Raw genomic sequence first — 22,654 nt, 5'->3', positions numbered from 1 at the left:
CCCTTGAGGGTTAGGGACTGATGTGAACGTACAATATATATGTAAAAGTGCTGCGTAAATTGACAGCGCTATATAAGTACCTGAAATAAATAAATAATAATTCCTTAGGGACCCCCAGATCACCAGAACTAGTGTCTGTTGGAAGATTTCCCCTCTATTACTTTTCTGGGGACAACCCAAAAATGTGGGCTATTCCTTTGCTTTCACTTTCAATGATAATAGTAAACAAATATATAGTGCCCCAATAGGGGCACACACAGCCATAAAAACTGGTGTTCAAATCCCTCTTCATTCTATCAAAAAAAATGTTTTCACTGCATTTTTAATTTTTTTTTCAACATAGGCACAATTTCATGAACAGTCATTTCCAGGGAAATAACCTCCCAACTCCTTCTAACCCTCTCTAGAGACATATGAACAGGAAGTGTGGGAATCCCCCTGAGCACAAGCACACTCTGTTGCAGTTAGCAGTTCTGTGCTGTAGATGTCGCTGCGACCCGATCGCACGTCTCTATGGTGTACCCATTTAATGTCTCCTGTGCCATTAGTGTGAGTGGTGGAGGAGGGGGGACAGGGTGGAGCGGATCTAGAGCAGGAAAACACTGAGAGGAAGAGGTCGAAGAAAAACCTCCAGAGAACCCTGAAATCATCTAAGAGGGCGCAGAGCTGAGCAAGGTGCAGTATGGCAGGGGCACCTGGAGCTGCATGGGGTGTATGTGCAGACTGCATGGGAAGAGCCAGCCATGTGCCTGTGTAATGTATGCAGGGCTGTGTTTGGGTGTATGACCTATACTGGGTGTGTGTTTACTAAACATTCATGTACTATTTGTGTGTTTTATATAGATTATATAATATGATATTATAGCTAAAAGTAGTCATTACTGCTACAAAATATGGCTTAATAGTAAAATAAAACACAATTTGCATATTTACAGGACACATAATGTCTTTTTTTTTTTTTTTGCTCTATGGCTAGGCAAGGAGCCTCTGATCGCCGGTTTAACTTGATTTAGTTAGGTGGGCGGCTGTCCAGGAACATTTGGATGGCTGGAAGATTTTATTCTGGATATTCAGGAAAATATACATGTGCGGCACCAATGGAGGAGAGAGGAGCTGGAGACGTCTGGTGATGGATAATGTGAAGGGGAGGAATAGGGCTCGTTTACACAATCGCCAATGATTTACGTAGATCAGGGCTGGCGTATTGAAGACATTGTTTTTTATGTGTTCTTTTCACAGCGTACTTTGAAGTGGTGTGTGCTGTGTAAAAAATGCAATATGTATGCAGTGTAGCTCACTGCACCATGCTGTATTGCAACCTGCTGCAGTGCATGGAGTTGAACAAAGTGTCATTTTGTGATGTTGCAATAAAGTTAAAATAAATTAAACCACTTGTAGCAGCGCAACTCACCACTTAGGCCTCTTTCACACAGATCGAATCCACCTGTTTTTCAGGTGGACCCTATAACACCATCCATTGCCCTATGGAGCGACAGATGTAAATGGACATCGAAAAATGACGGCAGAAAAAAGGCTAGGGGTCCATCAAGTCTGCCCGTGTGTTTGTTTTTGGTTTTTTTTTTCCCATAAAAAATTTTTTTGTCTGAGTATGTTTGTCCCAGGCGTGTTTGAATCAATTTACTGTTGGCTGGCTCACTACTTCTGCTGGAAGTTTATTCCAAACATCAACTACCCTTTAAGGAAAATAATACTTTCTAAGATTAGTTTTGAACTTTCCTCCAGTTAGTTTGAGGTCATGTTGCCATGTTCTTGATTCTGGTTTCTTATTGAAAATACTGCCCTCCTGAACCTTATTCAACCCCCTTCATGTATTTAATCGCCTCCCGCCTGCCATTTAAGGAAATGACGGGAGGGCAGCGGCTTTCTCGTTCTGGGAGGACGTCTTATGACGTCCTCCCATCTAGCTGCGCATTTGCGCCCCCCGGGGGTGCGTGGCAATTGGTAGTGCGCTGTGTCCCTGGGACACAGCGGATCACTGATCGCAGTAAAGAGCCAATGACACAGGCTCTATCATGTGATCAGCTGTGTCCAATCACAGCTGATTACATGTAAATAGGAAATGCTGGTTACTGGCAGTCCTCTCCTCATGCTGACAGAGTGAGCGGAGAGCCGGTAAGCAGTATTTCTCAGAGGGGACATCTACACTGATTAGTAGTGTATCCCCATCATTGCTGCCTGTCAGTGCCACATACTAGTGCCCATCAGAGCTGCCTGTCAGTGCCACATGAGTGCTGCCTTTCGGTGCCCATCAATGATGCCTGTCCATGCCAATCAGGGCCTCCTCATCAGTGCCCATCACTGCAGCCTCATTAGCCCACATCAGTGAAGGAGAAAAATTACTTCTTTACAAAATTTTATAACCGAAACAACTTTTTTTTAAAAAATTTTTCCAAAATCTTCAGTCTATTTTTAGTTTGTTTAGCAAAAAATAATCCCAGTGGTGATTAAATACCGCCAAAGAAAGCTCTATCTGTCCCCAAAAAAGCTAAAAATTTTGTTTGGGTAAAGTGTTGCATGACCGTGCAATTGTCATTCAAAGTGCGACAGCACTGAAAGCTGAAAATTTGCCTGTGCAGGAAGGGGGTGAAAGTGTCCGGTAGGCAAGTGGTTAAAGGCTAGTGCTTCTTTCCTCCAGACTGTACATATTAAGTTCCTGAAGTCTCTCCTGATATGTTTTATCCCCCCAGACCTTTCACCATTTTTGTTGTCCATCTCTGGACTCGTTCTATCTTATCGTAAGTGAGGTCTCCAGAACTGGACATAGTATTCTAAATGACGGACACATGTGCCTGTTTACACCCACCTGTATCCCATCCAATCCACTAAACCCAGATGGGATCCATTCCCCATCCATCTAACGGATCAGATGACAGTCGGATTTACACGGACAGGCGGTTCATTTGCATCCGACCACCCATAGAGGAAAGTGGGCTGTATCTGTGTCCACTCTGCATAAGCGAACCTGTCATCCACCTGCTCAGTGGGGATTAACGGACAGATCCCCCGCTGAGCAGGTGGATCCACTGGGTGGAGTCTACCTGTGTGAAAGGGGTCTTATGCAACATACACCAGCATGCAGGCTGGTGTGGATGAGCCCCAGTAGTGATAAAAAATAATTCTACAATAAGACCAGCCGTTATTTTCTTCAGGATTGGTAGGCTGGGGTGCTGTGAGAACTTTTTTTTTTCTGTTGCTCGTAAACATCCATGGGTGTGAACAGATATTTTGGTTTTCTTCTAAAAAGTGAACAAAGGAATGGGTGTGATACAAGAAGTTCCATCATCCCTAGCAGAGGAGAAGCCCTCTTGTTGGAAGGATTTTTAAGGCACACGTTAGACCAAAGAGTATCCTAACAAATAACGATTTAAAAGAGAACCATTTTTTTATTTGTACAAGATTGTAAAAGACATATAATTACAATTACAAAATATGGCGGTATCACCAGACGTGGTTTTACAATAAATATGTGAAGATGAGTCATGCGTGTATTTACACTTGACGCGTTTCGAGACCAATCACAATCTCTTCTTCAGAAGTGCTCAAAGGGCAAGACGTCTACAGTAAACATATCAATATACATTTCAAGTCTTACATAAATACAAACAATACAATTACATTCTAATAGGACACAATTATTCAGTTACATGGCCCCATACAGGGGCGGAGAGCATAGGTAGGACTGCCAATGGGTTAAAATCATTACGTGAATGCAGCCAATAATTCCATAATCCTCTAATGATAGAAGTGAAAAAGGAGGGAGAAACAGGGAAAGACCACCACTCCGTCTCCTGGAGGGGCGCCACAACCACCCAGGAGCGGATGAAAAGTCTGTCCGGTCACTAATATTATTACAGATGGCACTGTATAAACAAAGTATTTGTCAATTGTAATAGTACGTATGTACAACAAAATCAATAAAGAGCCAAAGGGATTGGAACTCGGAGCACCAACTGGAGGTGCACAAGGTGACAAGGGGTGTTTGAAGTAAATCGATGATGACTTGGCATCAAAAAATCCCATAAGGAAAAGATATCTCTAGGATTGTATTCCTATAACAAATAAAATTAAAAATATCCATGAGGGGGGCATATGAAGCCATTAATGTATTGATGAATTTCAAAAATATCTATATGTACCATACCAGGTCTGCTGAGACACGGTGTCACCATGGCTGCATGAGCGGTATACAGGCTCTCAAAAGTGTATCTTTATACCCCCCGGAAGGCTTGAAAATACTCCAGTGAGCATTTGAAAAAACTAAGTCGAATCAGGGCAGACCTATCCGCACACCAGGTTGGCTGCAGCAGCCTGTGCCACCCCGCCGGAGTCTGCGTGATGACGTTGCGCCGCCAACGCACAGGAGACAGACACAGGAAGGGAAGCGGCAAGGGAGAGTGCCAACCAAACCTCTCTCTGGTGGAAAGAACGCGCCGCACCAGAACCTGGTCCTAAAGGCCACCAACCCCAGGAAAACGGGGGGTAGCTGCCCCCGTGCGCCGGACAGACACAGGAGCGATGATAAAAACGTGAAACAAAAAAAGGGGGAGAAGAAAACAAAGACCTTGGAAACAAAAATGAAAAATCTTTTTTCCCCTTATTTTTGTTGTTTTTAGCATCGCTCCCGTGTCTCCCCGTAGCACGGGGGCAGCAGCCCCCCCCCCTTTTTCCTCCTGGTACCCTAAAGCAGCCATGGGTTGCAGGAAATTAAATCACTACATTTCCCCCATCAACAAAGTCTGTGTTGATGTAGTCCCTCCTGCAGAGCCATTGTGTTCTCCCTACAGGGAAGCTGCTCCTGCTGGGAGAACACAGTGATCACCGTTATCGGCTATAATAACCTATAGCAAAAATTGCATGTAAAATCCGGCAGATTGGTTGTACACAAGTTGATCAGTCTATCAACTTGGGTACGATCAGCCTACCCATACATGGTTCGAATCTTGGCCGGTCCCTGCTGAACCGGCTGAGATTCAAACCGTCTATGGCAGGCTTTAAATATGAGATGATGATCTTGATCTGGATGTTTTCTTCTGTAGTGGGTAGCTTAGTATCTTTAGGAGTGCTTGAACTCCTCCAGATGCTGTCTGTAGAACCATAGGTCAGGCAACTCAGAAAACTACCGTATTTTCCGGCGTATAAGACGACCCCCTACTTTTCCTGTTAACATATAGGGTTTGAGCTATACTCGCCGTATAAGACTACCCCTCTTCCAACGCACACCAAATAAAAATGAAAAAACATCAGATTTGATTTCAATATGGTATGCTATTTCAATATGGTATTCCAATGATGGGGTGCTATTCCTCCCACTGACACCAATGATGAGGCACTACTCCTCCCACTGACACCAATGATGGGGCACTATTTCATCCACTGACACCAATGATGGGGCACTATTCCTCCCACTGATACCAATGATGGGACACTATTCCTCCCACTGACACCAATGATGGTGCCCCATCTTTAGTGTCAGTGTGTGAGGAATAGTGCCCCATCATTAGTCAGTGGGAGGAATAGTGCCCCATCATTAGTCAGTGGGAAGAATAGTGCCCCATCGTTGGTGTCAGTGGGAGGAATAGTGCCCCATCGTTGGTGTCAGTGGGAGGAATAGTGCCCCATCGTTGGTGTCAGTGGGAGGAATAGTGCCCCATCGTTGGTGTCAGTGTGGAGGAGGAATAGTGCCCCATCGTTGGTGTCAGTGTGGAGGAGGAATAGTGCCCCATCGTTGGTGTCAGTGGGGGAGGAATAGTGCCCCATCATTAGTCAGTGGGAGGAATAGTGCCCCATCATTAGTCAGTGGGAAGAATAGTGCCCCATCGTTGGTGTCAGTGGGAGGAATAGTGCCCCATCGTTGGTGTCAGTGGGAGGAATAGTGCCCCATCGTTGGTGTCAGTGGGAGGAATAGTGCCCCATCGTTGGTGTCAGTGTGGAGGAGGAATAGTGCCCCATCGTTGGTGTCAGTGTGGAGGAGGAATAGTGCCCCATCGTTGGTGTCAGTGTGGAGGAGGAATAGTGCCCCATCGTTAGTGTCAGTGGGGGAGAGGAGCGGCTGCTCCTTCTTCCAGTGCGGCCGCTCGATTTTTGCGGGGCCGCTCGGCTCCGCCTCCTCGCCGGTGATTGGTCGCCTGTGTGCCTTTCCAGTGCTGGCGCCCAATCACCGGTGAGGAGGCGGAGCCGAGCGGCCGCGTGACCATCGAGCAGCCGAACTGAAAGGAGCAGCCGCGCTTCCTGGACCGGATCGTCGTGGGACCGGAGCCAGGTAAGGTACAGCAGCCCCTCTGTCCACCCCTGTACTTAGTGTCCGCTGGAGGAGGAGGGGGGCGGCGCCCCTCGAAAAAGTGCCGCCCTGACGCCGGCTCGCACCGGCGTATGACGACCCCCGACTTTTCAGAAGATTTTCAGGGGTTGATAAGTCGTCTTATACGCCGGAAAATACGGTAATCCCCTTTCTCATCACCATGTATACAAACATGATTGAATGGACAATCTGAGCTACCATGGCGAGAGCCCAGCGATTTCGGAGGGCAGTTGGACTGGTAGATCTCTTGGCGTCTTTACATTTTGATGTTGCTTTCTTTAACCTCCCTAGCGGTCTGATTATGTCAGTATTTCTGTGCTCAAAGCGGTACATTTTTTTTTTTTTTTTTTGCATGGAAATATGTATTTTTTTTTTTATTGTAGGCCTGTAATTTTTAGGAATAACTCACTGAAATCTGTCCGTACAAGAGTCTAGTAAACATCCCGGGTATGTTAAAATTTGAAACACGAAATCATAAATTATAATTTAATAATCATAAAAAATAATAATAAATGTAATTCAATAATATAATCAAACCAAAAACACTGAAATTTGAAATGTAGCTCCAAGTTCGCACATCACTGAGCAAAGTCGCTAAATCGTTTTTAGTATCTGATGACTAATTTCCCCACGAATCATTATCACTCAATTCTGCAAGTCGTTCTAATTTACTATCACTGTTCTCTAGCTGATCTAAAACCACTTTTGACCTAAAGGGACACTTTTTGGACACCATGGACATTTCTCAGTTTCAAAGTAGAAAGAACAGTAAAAATGTAGGCAGGGCACAGGACAAAGCACTCGGGACAAAATGTATGTGAAATGGTTTGATACAGTAATGTTATACTATGTGATTTTAGTGTATTTAGTGAATGTCACTTTTTCACATTTTTAAATTTCCCGCCGTTCCATCCCCGTACGTCCCGACGCTCGCAGGGGACGGAACCCGGAAGACAGATGCCGGCATTGGCCGGAGGACACTGCAGGGAAGACATCGCGGGAGCGCAGGACAAGGTAAGTAAAGAAGAGATCCCGGAGCAGCACTGCAAGGTATTCCCGAGTGTAGCTCCGGGTTACCGCTTGTGGTGCTGAAACTTTACCCCGAGCTACACTCGGGAATACCGCCAGGGAGGTTAAACTATCCTTCAATTTAAAAGTGTGCTAATACCAGCTGCAGAAAAATTGTGTTTTAATGAGAACCGGTGAGATCCCTAAACATACCCAAAGGCAGTATAATCTCCTTTCTGGTGACCTGTGCCTCCTACCTTTCCTTCCTTCCAGCATTGTAGCTTTCATCAGTCTCTTTTGCAGTTGTCATATCATAGAATGCTTGAAGGTAAAAAACCTGGGGCCTTTAGAACCACTTTACTGTTGGATATCTTTTCCATTGTTAAGCATAAGAGCGTAAGAGGCAAGCCTTAATGACAGTGACTTGTTCCTGGATCTGCTGGGCAGGAAGCCAGTGGTAAATGCAGGCTGGAGCCAGTTCATCATTGCAAAATCGGGTATAATTAGCTTACAAGGCATCTTGGTTGTGGATGACAGTTAGGTGCAGTGTGAATGTTTCATTTTCCAACTGTAAGTATGAAGAAATCCTCTGTTGCATAAACTGGTGCACAGCAGTTTTTGATGAATACAATCTCGGAATGTACCACTATTTGTTCATATTTCTTGGTGGCCGTAAACAGGCAGATGTACACAGACTGAGAGCACTAGACAAGGGGTCTAGGACTCCATTATTTGCTCATAACCGGAAACGTAAAATAGCCAAAACATTATAGGGGGCTATAAAACAAATATTAATATGGTTTATAAACATTCAATATCTATGTTAAAGTTCTTTAAAGCCTAAACATTTTTACCTGATTCGCTGCAATGTTTGCAGTGTCGCCCCCTCACCCTCTATACCACAGGTGTCAAACACAAAGCCCGCGGCTTGAATCTGGCCATCTAGGCCAATTCATGTGGCTCTTGCACCTCTCATGCAGGTACCCCCTTGTCTATACCCCCACCTTCTCAGCAGTCGGCAGCAGAGAGGAGAATAGAACCCCCCTGCCAAATCCTGCACCTGTCAGTGCAGCTGCAGCACCCCCTCATTTCTGCCTCCCCTGGTCTCAGCATTCAGCAGACTCTGGTAACTGAGTCCAATCCTCCTCTGGTCCTCCTCCAGACCCTACACTTTCTACTTTCCAGCTGTGCCCCCAAAGGGGGTGCACGGTGATGTTAGGGAGGGTGTGGGATTCTTGACATCTGATGTAATGGGGGGGGGGGGGTGCTCTGGACATCTAGTTTTACAGATACAATTGACTGTTTGAGGGCAATCATAATGCTGATATGGCCCGCGGTGAAATGAAGTTTGACACCCCTGCTCTGTACTTGCCTTACTCAATCCAACACTGTGCCTATATGAAGCGGCTTTTTCTTCCCTCCCCGCTCTCACAGGCTTTGCTGAGGCAGCAGGAGCAATTGGCTCCTCTGCCAGCAGTCAAATCACACAACAAGGGAGCAGGGGTTATGACTGAGCTGCTGAAAACCATACACAGCTTTGGGGTGTTTCAGAAGCAAGGGCAGATTGACCATTTGGAAACTCAGGCACTGCCCGAGGGCCCGGGGTCAGTAGGGGGCCTCATGAGATGCCCCTGGTATCTTTTATTATAGGCTTTTTTTGAGTTTGGGCAAGGACGCAGGGGCCCCATGATCCCCTATTGCCCGGGGGCCCCATGAGTTGTCAGTCTGCCCCTGTTTAGAAGGTTTGGATATAGACTGATTAAGACTCTGCAGGAGCAGTGTTGTCATTCTGAGAAAGGACGCATGTCCACTGGCAGAATTATTGGTAAAATGACATTATCTGTATGATTTGGAAAGACCTAGTGCCTTGCAAAAACAACTACAACTTTTTACACAAGGTGACTTCTCCCATCCAAACTTTTAGCTGTATTACTGGGCTGCAGTTCTGGTTACTGTGCGTTGGAGGTTCTCTCAGCCAGTGGACAACCCTGCAGACATCTTGGAGGCAGCTCTCTTTGGGTTCCCATGCTACTCTTAGTAATTTGTTTTTTTGAGGGGCCCCGTTCTCTCACCTATCATGCAATCGCAACATGCGGTGTTAAGTTTCCTGTATCTATCACCCTTGAATCTGAGATCTAAGAGGTTGCTCCAAACGTGATGGGAAAACTTTTTTCATCCATCTATACAAAAAATCACCAGCACCAAAAATAGTGAAATAATTCCTAAATAAATGCTACTCATTAGTGTAAACACTAATAAAATAACAATAAAAAACATCACAGTGCAAATATTCACAAAAAATGAATATAATAAAGAAATAACACAAACTTATATTAAGTACAATAGAATAGTCCCACTCCAAAAATAATTATTTAAGATGAATATGGTGAGAAAAATAAAATTGAAAAAGTCCTTATTCAAAAGACCCTTGACCCATGTTCACACCCGTTAGTGCTCAGATCCCATACCGCACTCATCAGATATTGGCAAAAAAAACGCCTTATTTATGGGTTTTTTGGAATCCTAGACCCAATCAATACAGCCTCCAATCACCAGGTTTAGATGCAACTCCCTCAATGCAGGTATAGATATATGCCTCAGACCTCCAAACTGGTGCCACACCAGGGAACTGAAGACCGGAGAAGAACCAGCCATGTTGAAAACAGCACTGGACTCCTGATTTGGAGGCCCAGTGATGAAGGCTAAATCACAATTAGCATTTTTCCACGGTTTGGAGGTCTGAGGCATATATCTATTACCTGCATGTGATCTGAGCACTAACGGGTGTGAACACAGGTCAAGGGTCTTTTGGATAAGGACTTTCAATTTTATATTTCTCACCATATTCATCTCAATTATTTTTGGAGTGGGACTATTCTAGTTATTATATTTAATATAAGTTTTTTTTGTATTTTTTTGTTTTGTATTTTTTTTTGTGATTATTTTATTTGCGCTGTTTTGATATATTTTTTTGTTTTTCATCCATCTACCTTAGACTCTCCCTCGCACATTCCACTAAGCTGACTAGACTTTCTCAGAAATGGCAGGATGACCTGCCAGATCTTGTGGAAGACGACTGAGACAAATGTATAAACTGCTATATCACACACATGGTTTCTGCCAAAGATAGATTTATAAATGTAAAGTTTCTTCATAAGCCTTATTATACTCCCCAGTGTTTAGCCACCATATATTCTATGATTGGCCCCCTGTGTGGTAGATATCAGCTGGCAAAGGCACAGGTTTCCCTATGGTTTGCACCTACCTCCTTTTGGGAAGCAGTACTCACAGAGATAAATAGCATCTATGATTTGGCCCTTAGCATTGATCACAAGGTGTTGTGGATGGTGCATATCTGGGTCATTATGTAAAACTTTTTTAAGCTGCCTTTATGCCTGTAATGAAATCCTTCTGAAATGGAATTCTCCAATACCTCCTAATTTTGTCTTCCTGGCGTTTTGTTAATAATAATGTTTTGCATCCTTATAAATTAGGAGAAGCGCATTTTGAAAGAAACCAACATTCATACTCCCTCACCTAGGTGGATGCAGCCTCGGTCCGATGCTGCATCTGTGCCCCGCCACTCTACACTGAGTGATCAAAGACCACTGATCTCTAGTGCTGAAATTAACGATTGTTTTCATAATCGATTAGTTGGCCGATTTATTGTTCTGATTAACCAGATAAACCCGCCCCCCAAAAAAAGTTTGATGTATAATTTAGTTAATATTTAAAGTTCAAAAAACAACAAATTTATTCTTGAATGTCTATATGCAGTAGTAAATATAAATAACCAGCCCATGCTAAGAATAACAGAAGAGATGTGTATATACTATTAGAGGTTGAATCTGGTAAATATCATCAGACTTCGAGATCAACATTTTTATTTAAAGAAGAAAAAAATTAATAAGACCTAAAATGCTGTTTTGCTGGGTTTTTTTTCATGTATTTTTCCAAACAGGATTGTGATCTAATATTATGCCCGACAGACTCTTGTCATAGGCAGGCAGCTTGATGCAAGCTATCTGCGCCTGCTGTCACTTATGCTGGCCATACACAAACACATTTTTCCTTTTAGAAAATTTTAATTTTAAGAGCATTCTTTTAGATTTTTAATAGTTTGGTAAATCAACATTTGTTTTCTACAACTGTGACGGAAAAATTCGAAGGAGCAGAATAGAAAACTTTTTCAGATCAAACAAATATTTGGACCGTATATGTAGGTGTATGTTCATTGTACATTCGATGGATGAATGAAAGTCATTTGAAAATGTCACGTTCTTTTAACATTCAATTTTAAAAAGAATTTTTGTGAGAATATTCTCAGCCGTAAATGACCAGCATGAGACATTTAGTAGCAGGAGCATCCTTTCTTTCTGTCCTGATGGTCAAAAAAACAATAGCCCTTTTTATAGTACTAAAACAGCAGATAATCACCTATTCTAAGGGGTTAATTTATACTGTGAAACTCTGAAAGTAATAATAATAAATATATAAAATTGTATACCCTCAGGATATGCAGGGTATTTTAAAGTGGTTCTAAAGACTTAAGGTTTTTTACCTTCTATTCTACATTCTATGCATGAAGGTAAAAAACCTTCTGTGTGCACCAGCCCCCCCTCAACACTTAATCTGAGCCCCATCGCAATCCAGCCATGTGAACGACGGCCTTGGCTATCCCTGTCTCTGCCTCCTCATTGGCTGAGAAGGCAGCAAGAACCATTGGCCAGTGAGGAGAGAGAGGGGGTGGGACCAAGCTGCGGCTCTGTGTGTGAATGGACGTATGGAGCAGCAGTTTGGGAGCGCACCTGCTCAGGTGCCCCCATAGCAAGCTGCTTGCTATGGGGGGGCACCCAAGAGGAGGGAGGAGCCAGGAGCACTGGTGGGGGACCCGAGAAGAGGTGGCTCAGGGCTGCTCTGTGCAAAATCACTACACAGAGTAGGTAAGTATGACATGTTTGTTATTTAAAAAATAAAGCCAAGCCTTTAGTATTGCTTTAACTGGCAGTCAGACATGAAGCTATGTGAAGGGGGGGGGGCGCGGAATTTAAACCATTTATAATTAAGCCCCTTTTTTTTTTTTCAATTTTAAATGATTACAATATAGTTTTATAATTATTTTAAATATAATATTTAATTGTAATGCCTTATATTACCTCCAGTCTATCAGCGTCCAGCTTCTCAGGGTCAGATGTTGATTTTCCCTGCACAGAGCCCTTTAAGTGATTGTAAACGTGGATTTTTATTATTTTCTTTAACCTCTTCACGCCGGCCAAACGCAAATGTGCGGCCTCCCGGCGTCTGGGCCTAGACGCCAAGCGGCCGGACATTTGCGTTCTGTTAAAAAACAAAAAAAAACAAAACATATGTCCTGAGAGTGAGCCCTGCGTGCTCCCAGCACACATGTCCGGTACTCACGGAAAGGTCCCGATCTCCTCTTTCGATCGGGACCTTTGAATGCATGTCACAGCTGTCACATGTCCCTAAACCCTGCCCCACCTCCCAGCTTCTGAAACCCTTAAAGGGCCGGGAGGCGCCAGCGCCAAGGGGTTAAACTACAAACTTGTCATACTTACCTTTTCTGTTCAGTGTTTTGTTTTTTTTCCATAGAAAAGCCCCAGTTTTCCTGTTCTGGGGTCCCCCATCAGAGTGCCTTCAGAGTGCCCCTATAGCAAGCCACAAAGTATAGTATAGAGTGCCCCTATAGCAAGTGTAAAAAAAAATTCCTGCCTTTTTAGGATCACTCACTTCCTTCTCCTGCCCTGCACTGCATGTCTCAGGAGGCATTGCTCCTCACAAATTCACAAGTTCTCAGGCACTTACTAACATGTATGAATGGTGTACTGAGCTGTATGTGTGCTGCACTGTGTATACTGACATTTATGAACAATGTACCGAGCTGTATATGTGCTGATTGTATCTTCTGATATGTAAACAGATAATGCATTCCATAAGCTGACCAACTAATCAATTCTGAAAATATTTGACAACTATTTTAATAATCGATTGTTTATTAGTCGTTTCAGCCCTACTGATCTCTCAGTTCTCTGTCTTCAATGAGCAGAGAGTGGTAATGATCAGTCACTGTCTCTCTGCTCTTCCTCTCCAGCGCTCACTGGAACTCAGGGCTGTGGAGGGAGCAGGGAGCGGCTGGCTCAGGCTCTTAGCGACTTGCTGAAAAGTGAGCCACCTGCAAGTCAGGCATCCTGGTGGATCCCAACTTTAAAGTCAGGCTCTCTCCAGAGTCTGTACCGGCTGAGTGATGTCATCTGACAGCGGACTTTAGCCTGCTGTCAGCTGAATACGGGTCACAGGGTCTATAGCCAAAAGAGCTTTGGGTCTACTTCCCGTTTAAAGTATGAAAGCCAGAGCTGTCCCAAGAAATGTGATCAAATCCAGTGATGTATATGGCTTAGGCTGCTCCATTTTCCACTTGACCTTCTGTCCTTCTTTGTGGGGACAGACTGGTTGTACATGCCCTACCTCTTTCTCCTCTTCCCTGTGTCTTTGAATTGTTCTGTTCTTTTTTTTTTTTTTTTTTTTTTTTTTTTTGGTGTAGTTTTCCTATCTTACTCTCTCTCCCTCTCCCCTTTTCCTTATACCCCCCCCCCAACCTGATCTATTTACGAGAGTTGAAGGTGTAAACACTGGTATTCTTTAAAGTGATGCTAAACCCAGGACCCTGGATTCACTATATCTGGTCTCCCACAGTACACACAACATGGAAATGCAGTTATTTTAGTAAATATAAACTGCTAAATACTTTTTCTCATCAGCAGTTGAAGTCTTGGATAAGGATGGTATAAAGTGAGCGCTCCTAACCAAGCAGCTAGCACTAGAGGTAATCACAGTGTACCCGTAAACAACAGAATAGTAATAACAAAGTGCAGCGCTGCGAAATGAGTGTAAAAAGCAAATAGTCCGTGGTTATTAGCTATATATAAATATATAGTCCCAAGAAAAAGCTGATGAAGACCAGGAAGCAATGGAAAGAGTGCGCACTCACCGGACGCGCATGGAAAATGCGCATAAATGAATAACTCCTGGAATCCTAGAGTAGATGGAGAGGGTGAATTCCAATATGTGGATCAGTCAGCCTGGGAAGATATATCAGATTAAGGGGACCTCCGGATCTCTGATATATCTTCCCAGGCTGACTGATCCACATATTGGAATTCACCCTCTCCATCTACTCTAGGATTCCAGGAGTTATTCATTTATGCGCATTTTCCATGCGCGTCCGGTGAGTGCGCACTCTTTCCATTGCTTCCTGGTCTTCATCAGCTTTTTCTTGGGACTATATATTTATATATAGCTAATAACCACGGACTATTTGCTTTTTACACTCATTTCTCAGCGCTGCACTTTGTTATTACTATTCAGCAGTTGAAGTCTTGTTTCTTCAGCAGAGCACTGGTCAAAGGTTGTAGGAGGAGTTTTCTATCTGCTCTATGAGAATGTGAAACTTCTGACCCTCTTTCTGGACAGTGCTGATTGGCCCTGTGCTGATCACATGCACCCTCCCAAGGAAAAAAAAAACCACCTCTCTAGCAATACACACCAAACTGAGCATGTACATGTGACCACGGGTTCAGTTTGTATCAGGTGGTCATTTCAACAAGAGGAGGGGCAGAGAAGAAAGGATCAAATGGCCTTTTTACACAATGCAGAGGATTAACCCCTTAGGTTCCATTCCACAGTGAGTATCGGGCGGACTGACAACTCATGGGGCCCCCGGGCAATAGGGGATCATGGGGCCCCTGTGTCCTTGCCCAAACTCAAAATAGCCTATGAAAAAGGTACCAGCAGCATCTCATGGGGCCCCTACTGACCCTGGGCCCTTGGGCAATGCCCGAGTTTCCAAATGGTCAGTCCGCCCCTGGTGAGTATAAAAAGCATGCTTTACTGCATATACAGACTGATTTTACTGTTGTGGGTTTAGTAACACTTTAATCAATAATGTAAGTTATTCATGTCATCCCTGTGATACTGGTTGTCTGAGGTTTATACTGTAATGCATGTACTGTATATTCTTTACACTCTTTTTGATGACTGGAGATGTACGCTGCATTTCTCATGTAAATTTCTGCTATTTATTAAAAGAAGTTGTGTGTGTGTGTGTGTGTGTGTGTGACCACAAGTCTGTCACCACGTGTTAAAGCTTAACTCAAGGCATATACCTAAGACATAAATTGATGCAGCTTTTATTCAGTAAGACCTCATTAAAATAGAACTATTAAAAAATGTGTTGCATCATTTAATATGTGCATCAGCACCTTTTCCCTTCGTCTCCCCTACAAAAGCCTATGGATCTTGCCAGTAATGTGCAACTAATGCAGCTTCCTGTGATGATGTGGCAACAATGCTGCACTGCTCCTGAATTCAGAGCAGAGTTGCCACCTTAAGGCTACATGTACACTAGCCTACCCTGATCCCGGACACGGGAAACCATGTGTAAACGCGGTACCATGTTCACGCGCACTTTTGCTGTAGTTTGCATTTTCTTGTGGCCAGTGGTCAAAACGCTCCTATCCTGAACGCGATTCTTGTGTGTTCAGGAGAGGGAGGTTTAACCTCACCTACACCTAAACTCTGTTAAAAGTCTATATGTATACGGGTACATAGGCTTTTATGGAGTTAAGTTTAGGAGCTTTGGCAAAAAACACCAACAAATCCTAAACTCAAGTTCAGGAGCTGCCAGTGTACATGAAGCCTTACGTAGGCTGTGCCTGCTAACACTATAGTGGGATGGAAAATGTCCATGGAGGTTTGGTTATCAGCTTTGTCTCTGCTGCCTGTAGCTTGTCAATCAACACCTGGTCACAGCTAGTCCTGCTTGCAACTTTCTAGATTGACAACATTGCCTCATTTGTCAAAACCCTCCCACTGTGAGCTTCAGTGTCTGGAAGAGGGGTTGTGACACAACTAAAAGGGGCAGATTTTACTATAAGGGCAAATGGGCTGTTTTGCACGGGTATTTTAACTACTTCCCACCCGCAATGTATTGTGGATGGGCAGTAGCTGCAGGCAAAGCAACATACTCGTACATCGCTTTGCTCTCCGGGTTTAGAACCATTTTGTTCCAGAGAGACATCACACGTGAATAAAAGCAGCACACTGCATCTTTTTAACCCTTTGATTGCCCCCTGCCAGTGCCATTAGTATAGTGTCCGTGTACAGTATTTTTCACTGTATTAGTGCCACTAGTGACATCCGATAGCAGCAGGGTCAGTTAGTGTCCCTCCCAGCTATGGTCAGCTAGCGTTAGATTGCCTGCACACTATTGCACTCATGCTATAGGTTGCTGATCACCGCCATTACTAGTATAGTGTTTGTACGGATCAATATATTGATCACAAACAAAACTATACCAGTGCCCCCTTAGTATTCGTGTCCCCAAAAACAGTGTTAGCAGGGTCATCCCCTTTCGCTGCCAGCACTAGCATTTAGCCCCAACGCTCCTCCCTCACCCCCAACAAGAAGTGCAGTGTCAGTATAATTTCTGATCACTGTCACCTGTAATATATTACACACAAAATCGCAATGTTCACAGAATCAGGCCTGATCTCTGTTAGCACTTGTCAGTACATTTTTTTTGTAGCGGTTCAAGCAGTCCCTGACAGAGGTGCTCCTTTTCCCGTGAGTCCCACTAGGTACCTGTAAATTTGGAGTCCAAAATGTCCAACGAAAGGTACGCTATTGAAGAGGCCTACAGGATTCTTAGCATGTCAGGTGAGAGTGAAGAGGAAGACTCCCTGGCACAATCGGCCTCAGAATATGAACCTGTAGACAACAGCGGCACCCTGACGGGTAGCTCGAACGATGGAGAAGAGGTCCCTGTTAAGAACAGGTGTACCCAACCCCATGAAGCTGAAGTTCTAGGATCGCATGACTTGTTTCATATGCAGCAGAGTGCCAGTACTAGTGCTGTACAACATTTTGGTGAACTGGCAAGCACCAGCATCCTAGTCCATAACTGGTATTTCACATACCAGCACTGCAGTATGACTTGGTGACGTGGCGAGTCCCATAAGTGCAGTACAAGCTAGTGCAGTGGTGAGCACAAGTATTGTCCCGCAGCCAGCAAGAATTCTCACACAGGCCCGTGGTGCCACTACTGTCCTTCTGGATGTGCTTGCAAATCCTGATTGGCAACCCACAAATTCTGCAGCACCCATACTTCCCCCATTCACTGCCCAACCCAGAATTCAGGCAGAAACAGCAAATTTAACTCCCCTTGATTTTATGGAGCTGTTTTTCACAGAAGAGTTGTACAATTTGATTGTGGGCCAAAGCAATTTATATGCTCAACAATATATCGCTGCAAACCCAAATTCAAACCTTGCCAGACCATTCGCATGGAAACCCATTACGGTTTCTGAATTTAAAACTTTTTTGGGCCTAACCCTCAACATGGGCATTACAAAAAAGAATTAGTTGTCATATTGGTCCACAGAACAGATTCATCATATGCCCGTGTTCTCTTCTGCCATGACCAGGCATAGATATGAGACGATAATGTGCTTCATGCATTTCAGTGATAACACACTCTGTGATTCTCAGGGTGACCCAGAACATGACAGGCTGTACAAAATTTGGCCCCTCATAATCCACTGAAAAATTTTTAGATGTGTATACGCCCCAGCAAAACATCTGCGTGGATGAGTCCCTCATTCACTTTACTGGCTGCATTGCATTCAAACAGTACATCCCCAGCAAGTGTGCCAGTTATGGGGTCAAATTTGTATAAGCTTTGTAAGCAAGCCACAGGCTATATGTACAAATTTAGGGCTTATGAGGGAACCCTAGGCCATCTTTATGTAGAGCAACAATTCTTTTTTTTTTCCAGATCCTCAGAGAGTTCTTTGCCATGAGGTGCCATGTTGAACTTCCAGTGACCAGTATGAGAGTGAGAGCGATAACACCAAATTTAACACACCTGCTCCCCATTCACACCTGAGACCTTGTAACACTAACGCGTCACATGACACCGGGGAGGGAAAATGGCTAATTGGGCCCAATTTTGACATTTACACTTAGGGGTGTACTCACTTTTGCTGCCAGCGGTTTAGACATTAATGGCTGTGTGTGGAGTTATTTTGAGGAACAGCAAATTTACACTGTTATACAAGCTGTACACTCGCTAGGTTACATTGTAGCAAAGTGTCATTTCTTCAGTGTTGTCACATGAAAAGATATAATACAATTTTTACAAAAATGTGAGGGGTTCTGTGAGATACTGTATACCACCATTTATAAACACTATAACTTTCTTGTAAACCAATTAATTTACACATATTGGTTTTTTTTTTTTTTTTTAGCAAAGATATGTAGCAGAATACATTTTGGCCTAAATTTATGATGAAATTTGATTTTTTTTTTTTACATGTTTAATAGCAAACAGTCAAAAATATAGGTTTTTTTTTTTTTTGTTTTTTTTTTTGTTTATATCGCAGAAAATAAAAACCACATATGCGATCAAATACCACTGAAAGAAAGCTGTATTTGTGGGGGAAAAAAGGACATAAATTTAATTTGGGTGCAGCATTGCATGACTGCGCAATTGTCAGTTAAAGTAATGTAGCGCAAAAAATGGCCTGGTCAGGGAGTAAATCCTAAGAGGGCAAATGTTTAATAAAATCAATGAAATCGTACATAAATATTGAGTATAAACAGGGAGCAGAAGAAAAACCAGTAAATAACTGACAGACCTTTTTACTGCTTTTCTTCTACTACCTGTTTACACTCAATATTTATGTACTATTTTTTTAATCAATTAATCACTTTTGGGGTTTAGGAGGATTGTTGATTTGTGAGTTGATCCTTTTTGAAAGGGTTGTTACGGGAAGATGGTTCATTTAGTCTTTGTATGGCAGCGCAACACTTCTTTTTTTTTTTTTTTTTTTTTTTTTTTTAATAATTAGCAAGTGGGAACACTTTTTGCTGTTTGCAGCAGCCCTTTTATATTTATTCACCTTTATTGTGTGGGTGGCAGTGGATTTGCTTTGGCAGTTTTTATTTGCATGAGAATTGTGACTTAGCTTGGTGAAGGTGGTGAAAATACACTTTGCAAAGCATACTCAATTACATGGAAGGATAATTAAAAAAAGCTTTTTTGCTTGCACATAACTAAATGACAGACTTCAGCAGAACTACAGCTCATTTGCTGTGCTTATGGAAAGTTCCCTTGTAAGGTGAACAGCCAATTCGCCTTCAGTAAAACAACTCCAGAGAGTTGACTTGGGGAAGGTAAAAGAAGTTTATTTTATGAGGTTTGTGTATCACATAGTAATTGGATTTGGTACTTTTTAGACTGTCATACAGATACCTTTTAGTTGTAATCTTAAATTTTGTTTCTTAAAGTGTTACTAAACGCACAACTGTAAAATCAGTCTGTATATGCAGTGATGCATGCTTGTTATACTCACTGTGGAACCTAAGGGGTTAATCCTCTGCATTGTGGAAAAAGGATGTTTGATCCTGTCTTCTCTCATCCTCCCCTTCTTTCATGTTCCCCAATTCAGCTTCTGATAGAACACAGCTATGGGGATGCTTTTCTTCAGCAGGGACAGGGAAGCTGGTCAGAGTTGATGGGAAAATGGATGGAGCCAAACACAGGGCAATCTTAGAAGAAAACCTGTTAGAGGCTGCAAAAGACTTAAGACTGGGGCGGAGGTTCACCTTCCAGCAGGACAACAACCCTAAACATACAGCAAGAGCTACAATGGAATGGTTTAGATCAAAGCATATTCATTTAGAATGGTCCAGTCAAAGTCCAGACCTTATTCCAATTGAGAATCTGTGGCAAGGCTTGAAATTTGCTGTTCACAGACGCTCTCCATCCTGACAGAGCTTGAGCTATTTTTCAAAGAAGAATGGTCAAAAATTTCACTCTCTAGGTGTGCAAAGGTGGTAGAGACATCCCCAAAAAGACTTGCAGCTGTAATTGCAGCGGAAAGTGGTTCTACAAAGTATTGACTCCGGGGAGGCTGAATACAAATGCATGCCACACTTTTCATATATTTATTTGTAAAATATTTTGGAAACCATTTATCATTTTCTTTCCACTTCACAATTATGTGCCACTTTGTGTTGGTCTATCACATAAAATCCCAATAAAATACGTTTACATTTTTGGTTGTAAAATGACAAAATGTGGAAAATTTCAAGGGGTATGAATACTTTTTCAAAGTATTGTATTTACTAAAATTGCATTTCCATGTACTGTGGGAGACCAGATATAGTGAATGCAGGGTCCAGGGTTTAGTAACACTTTACATGCAAGCAGTGTAAGTACCCGAATTATATCTTGTATCGGCCTCTTGCAATCCCTTGTAAAGAACAGCTTTTAGGGAAAAAGTGCAAGGAGCCAGTCAGCTAAGCTGCGGTTTTCAATTTTGGAAACTTTCCCTTGTTTTTTTTTAATTGAAAAACAATTGCTTGGAACTGAAGGTCCACAGAGATCAGATACTTATGCGTTGTGGTTTCACTGTATCGAGCAAACATTGACAGTTGGGTGAAAATCTGTTAAAAATCCCTTTCAACTGGGATTGCAATTGTTTTTGTTGATTTCCACGGCTGTTTTGATCATCTGGATGCTGAAATGGTAACTGTTCAAACAATAAAGGGCAGATTGCTGTCTAAAACCTCCAAACTTTCCATATGAATGGTGAACATTGAAGCTTATCTTCATTTTATCCTTGCCTTTGGTCACTAAACAATGGGCTGCATTTTAGATCAACAAAAAAAATATAAGCTGTACTGAGCTTTCTCAAGCTGCAGTGTGCAAGAGACCTTTAAAGTGGTTCTAATAAAGGTTTGTTTCTTGTATTTAAATTAGTAAACCTATCATACTTGTCTGTTCTGTGCAATGGTTTTTTCTGGTCCCCCACTGGTGCTTTTGGCCCCTCCCCCTTGCCAAGTGCCCCCAGAGCAAGCTGCTTGCTCTGGGGGTGGGTGTGTGTTAACTTCCAAACTGGCTTTTCGTGTCAATTGGATACACACAGCCTGGCTTAGCCCCAACTCCCTCTTCACTGGTTGTGATTGACAGCAGTGGGAGCCAATAGCTCTGAATTGTGTCCTTTTTCTCTGGGATCTCAAGTGTCTTATGCTGTCCATACATGGGTTGAAATTCGACCGATTTTTTTTTTTTTGTCTGAAAATCAGACCTAAGAATAATCAGCCGATTTTTGCTCTGTTAGTGGGTCAATGGCACTGGCCGATTTTTGTGGTCGATTTTTTTTCGATGATCAGGCATGTTGGAAAATTTTTGAAAAACGACCAATTTTCGACTCAATGACGGTCAAATCGTACAATAGTTTTTCCAAAAAGAATATACCCATGAGCCGTGACCTGGAAGGAACAGAAGTGTCACCTGTTATATGGGGTGAACTTCATGACTTGGTCAGCTGATTTTCTAAATCATTGATGACCTCATCGGATTACCGAGCAAACAACGTTTTTGATTTTCGGACAAAAAATCGTCTGCATTTTGACCCATTTATGGCCTGAAATAGTTTGGTCTAAAGACATGGATGGTTTGAAAGAGAAGGTTCCACCACCTGCATGGTAGGCTGAGTCTGCCAGTGTGACTTTGACTGCATCTGCTTTCTCTGGTGTTCTGAAATGCAGCCAAGTGGAAGTGATGGGGATCTTAGGGATGCATTGTGTTTTTAAATGATCTTTGCATTTACCTAAAGGGTTAAACCACCCATAATCTATCTTTCAAATAAAGCTGGATCCTTGTAGATTGAGTCCTATTGAACTTTTTTGACTCTCAGGAATGTCCGCTTTGAGATAATCTATAGTCATATGCGAGTTGTATTGTTCTGTCTTCTAGGTTTTTAAAGCTGGCTTTTAGTTCTGGGTGAGTTTGCCATTGACAGGGATAGACTGGGAGAAGTTGCATTCTCCAAATGGTCAGTTTACTAGGGGCTAGTGGTATTGTCATGCTAGGAAAATGGATTGACCAATTTTGTCTGAAGTGTCCCATTGAAGCCTAAAAAAAAATTTCCCAGCAAGAATAAAAAAACTCTGATGCAGTGCTTAACTCCTCTCCTGTGCTGTCCCACACACATACATACATACATACATACATACATACATACATCCTCAATCAGTATGTGCTATATGGCAAACAAATTGTTTGTTTTTGTTGCTATATTTCAACAGGCAAATATTCCCCAGACTGGACATAGGCATATTGGTGTGCAAGTTCAAATACATAGGGAGCCTCAAATTGTAAGCTGTAAATACAAGTGACATTAAAAAAAAAAATATTTAAATAAAGAGCAGAGATTGGCTGGCTGATTTTAAGTCCCTTCATAA

General features: G+C 42.8%; 1 protein-coding gene across 1 annotated transcript in view; it reads left to right on the top strand.

The window, feature by feature from the left end:
- Positions 1-528: 528 nt before the first annotated feature.
- Positions 529-22,654, top strand: part of FLOT1 (flotillin 1) — a 45,329-nt gene continuing 23,203 nt past the window's right edge. Inside the window, exon 1 of the mRNA XM_089656930.1 lies at positions 529-675. The gene's annotated coding sequence lies outside the window, so the exon portion shown is untranslated. The remainder of the gene's footprint in view (positions 676-22,654) is intronic.

Source organism: Staurois parvus, unplaced genomic scaffold, assembly GCF_062004578.1.
Source record: "Staurois parvus isolate SC_StPar_1 unplaced genomic scaffold, SC_StPar_1.0 ptg000950l, whole genome shotgun sequence".
In the NCBI taxonomy this organism is placed as follows: Eukaryota; Metazoa; Chordata; class Amphibia; order Anura; family Ranidae; genus Staurois; species Staurois parvus.
This window is presented reverse-complemented; position numbering and strand designations above follow the sequence as displayed.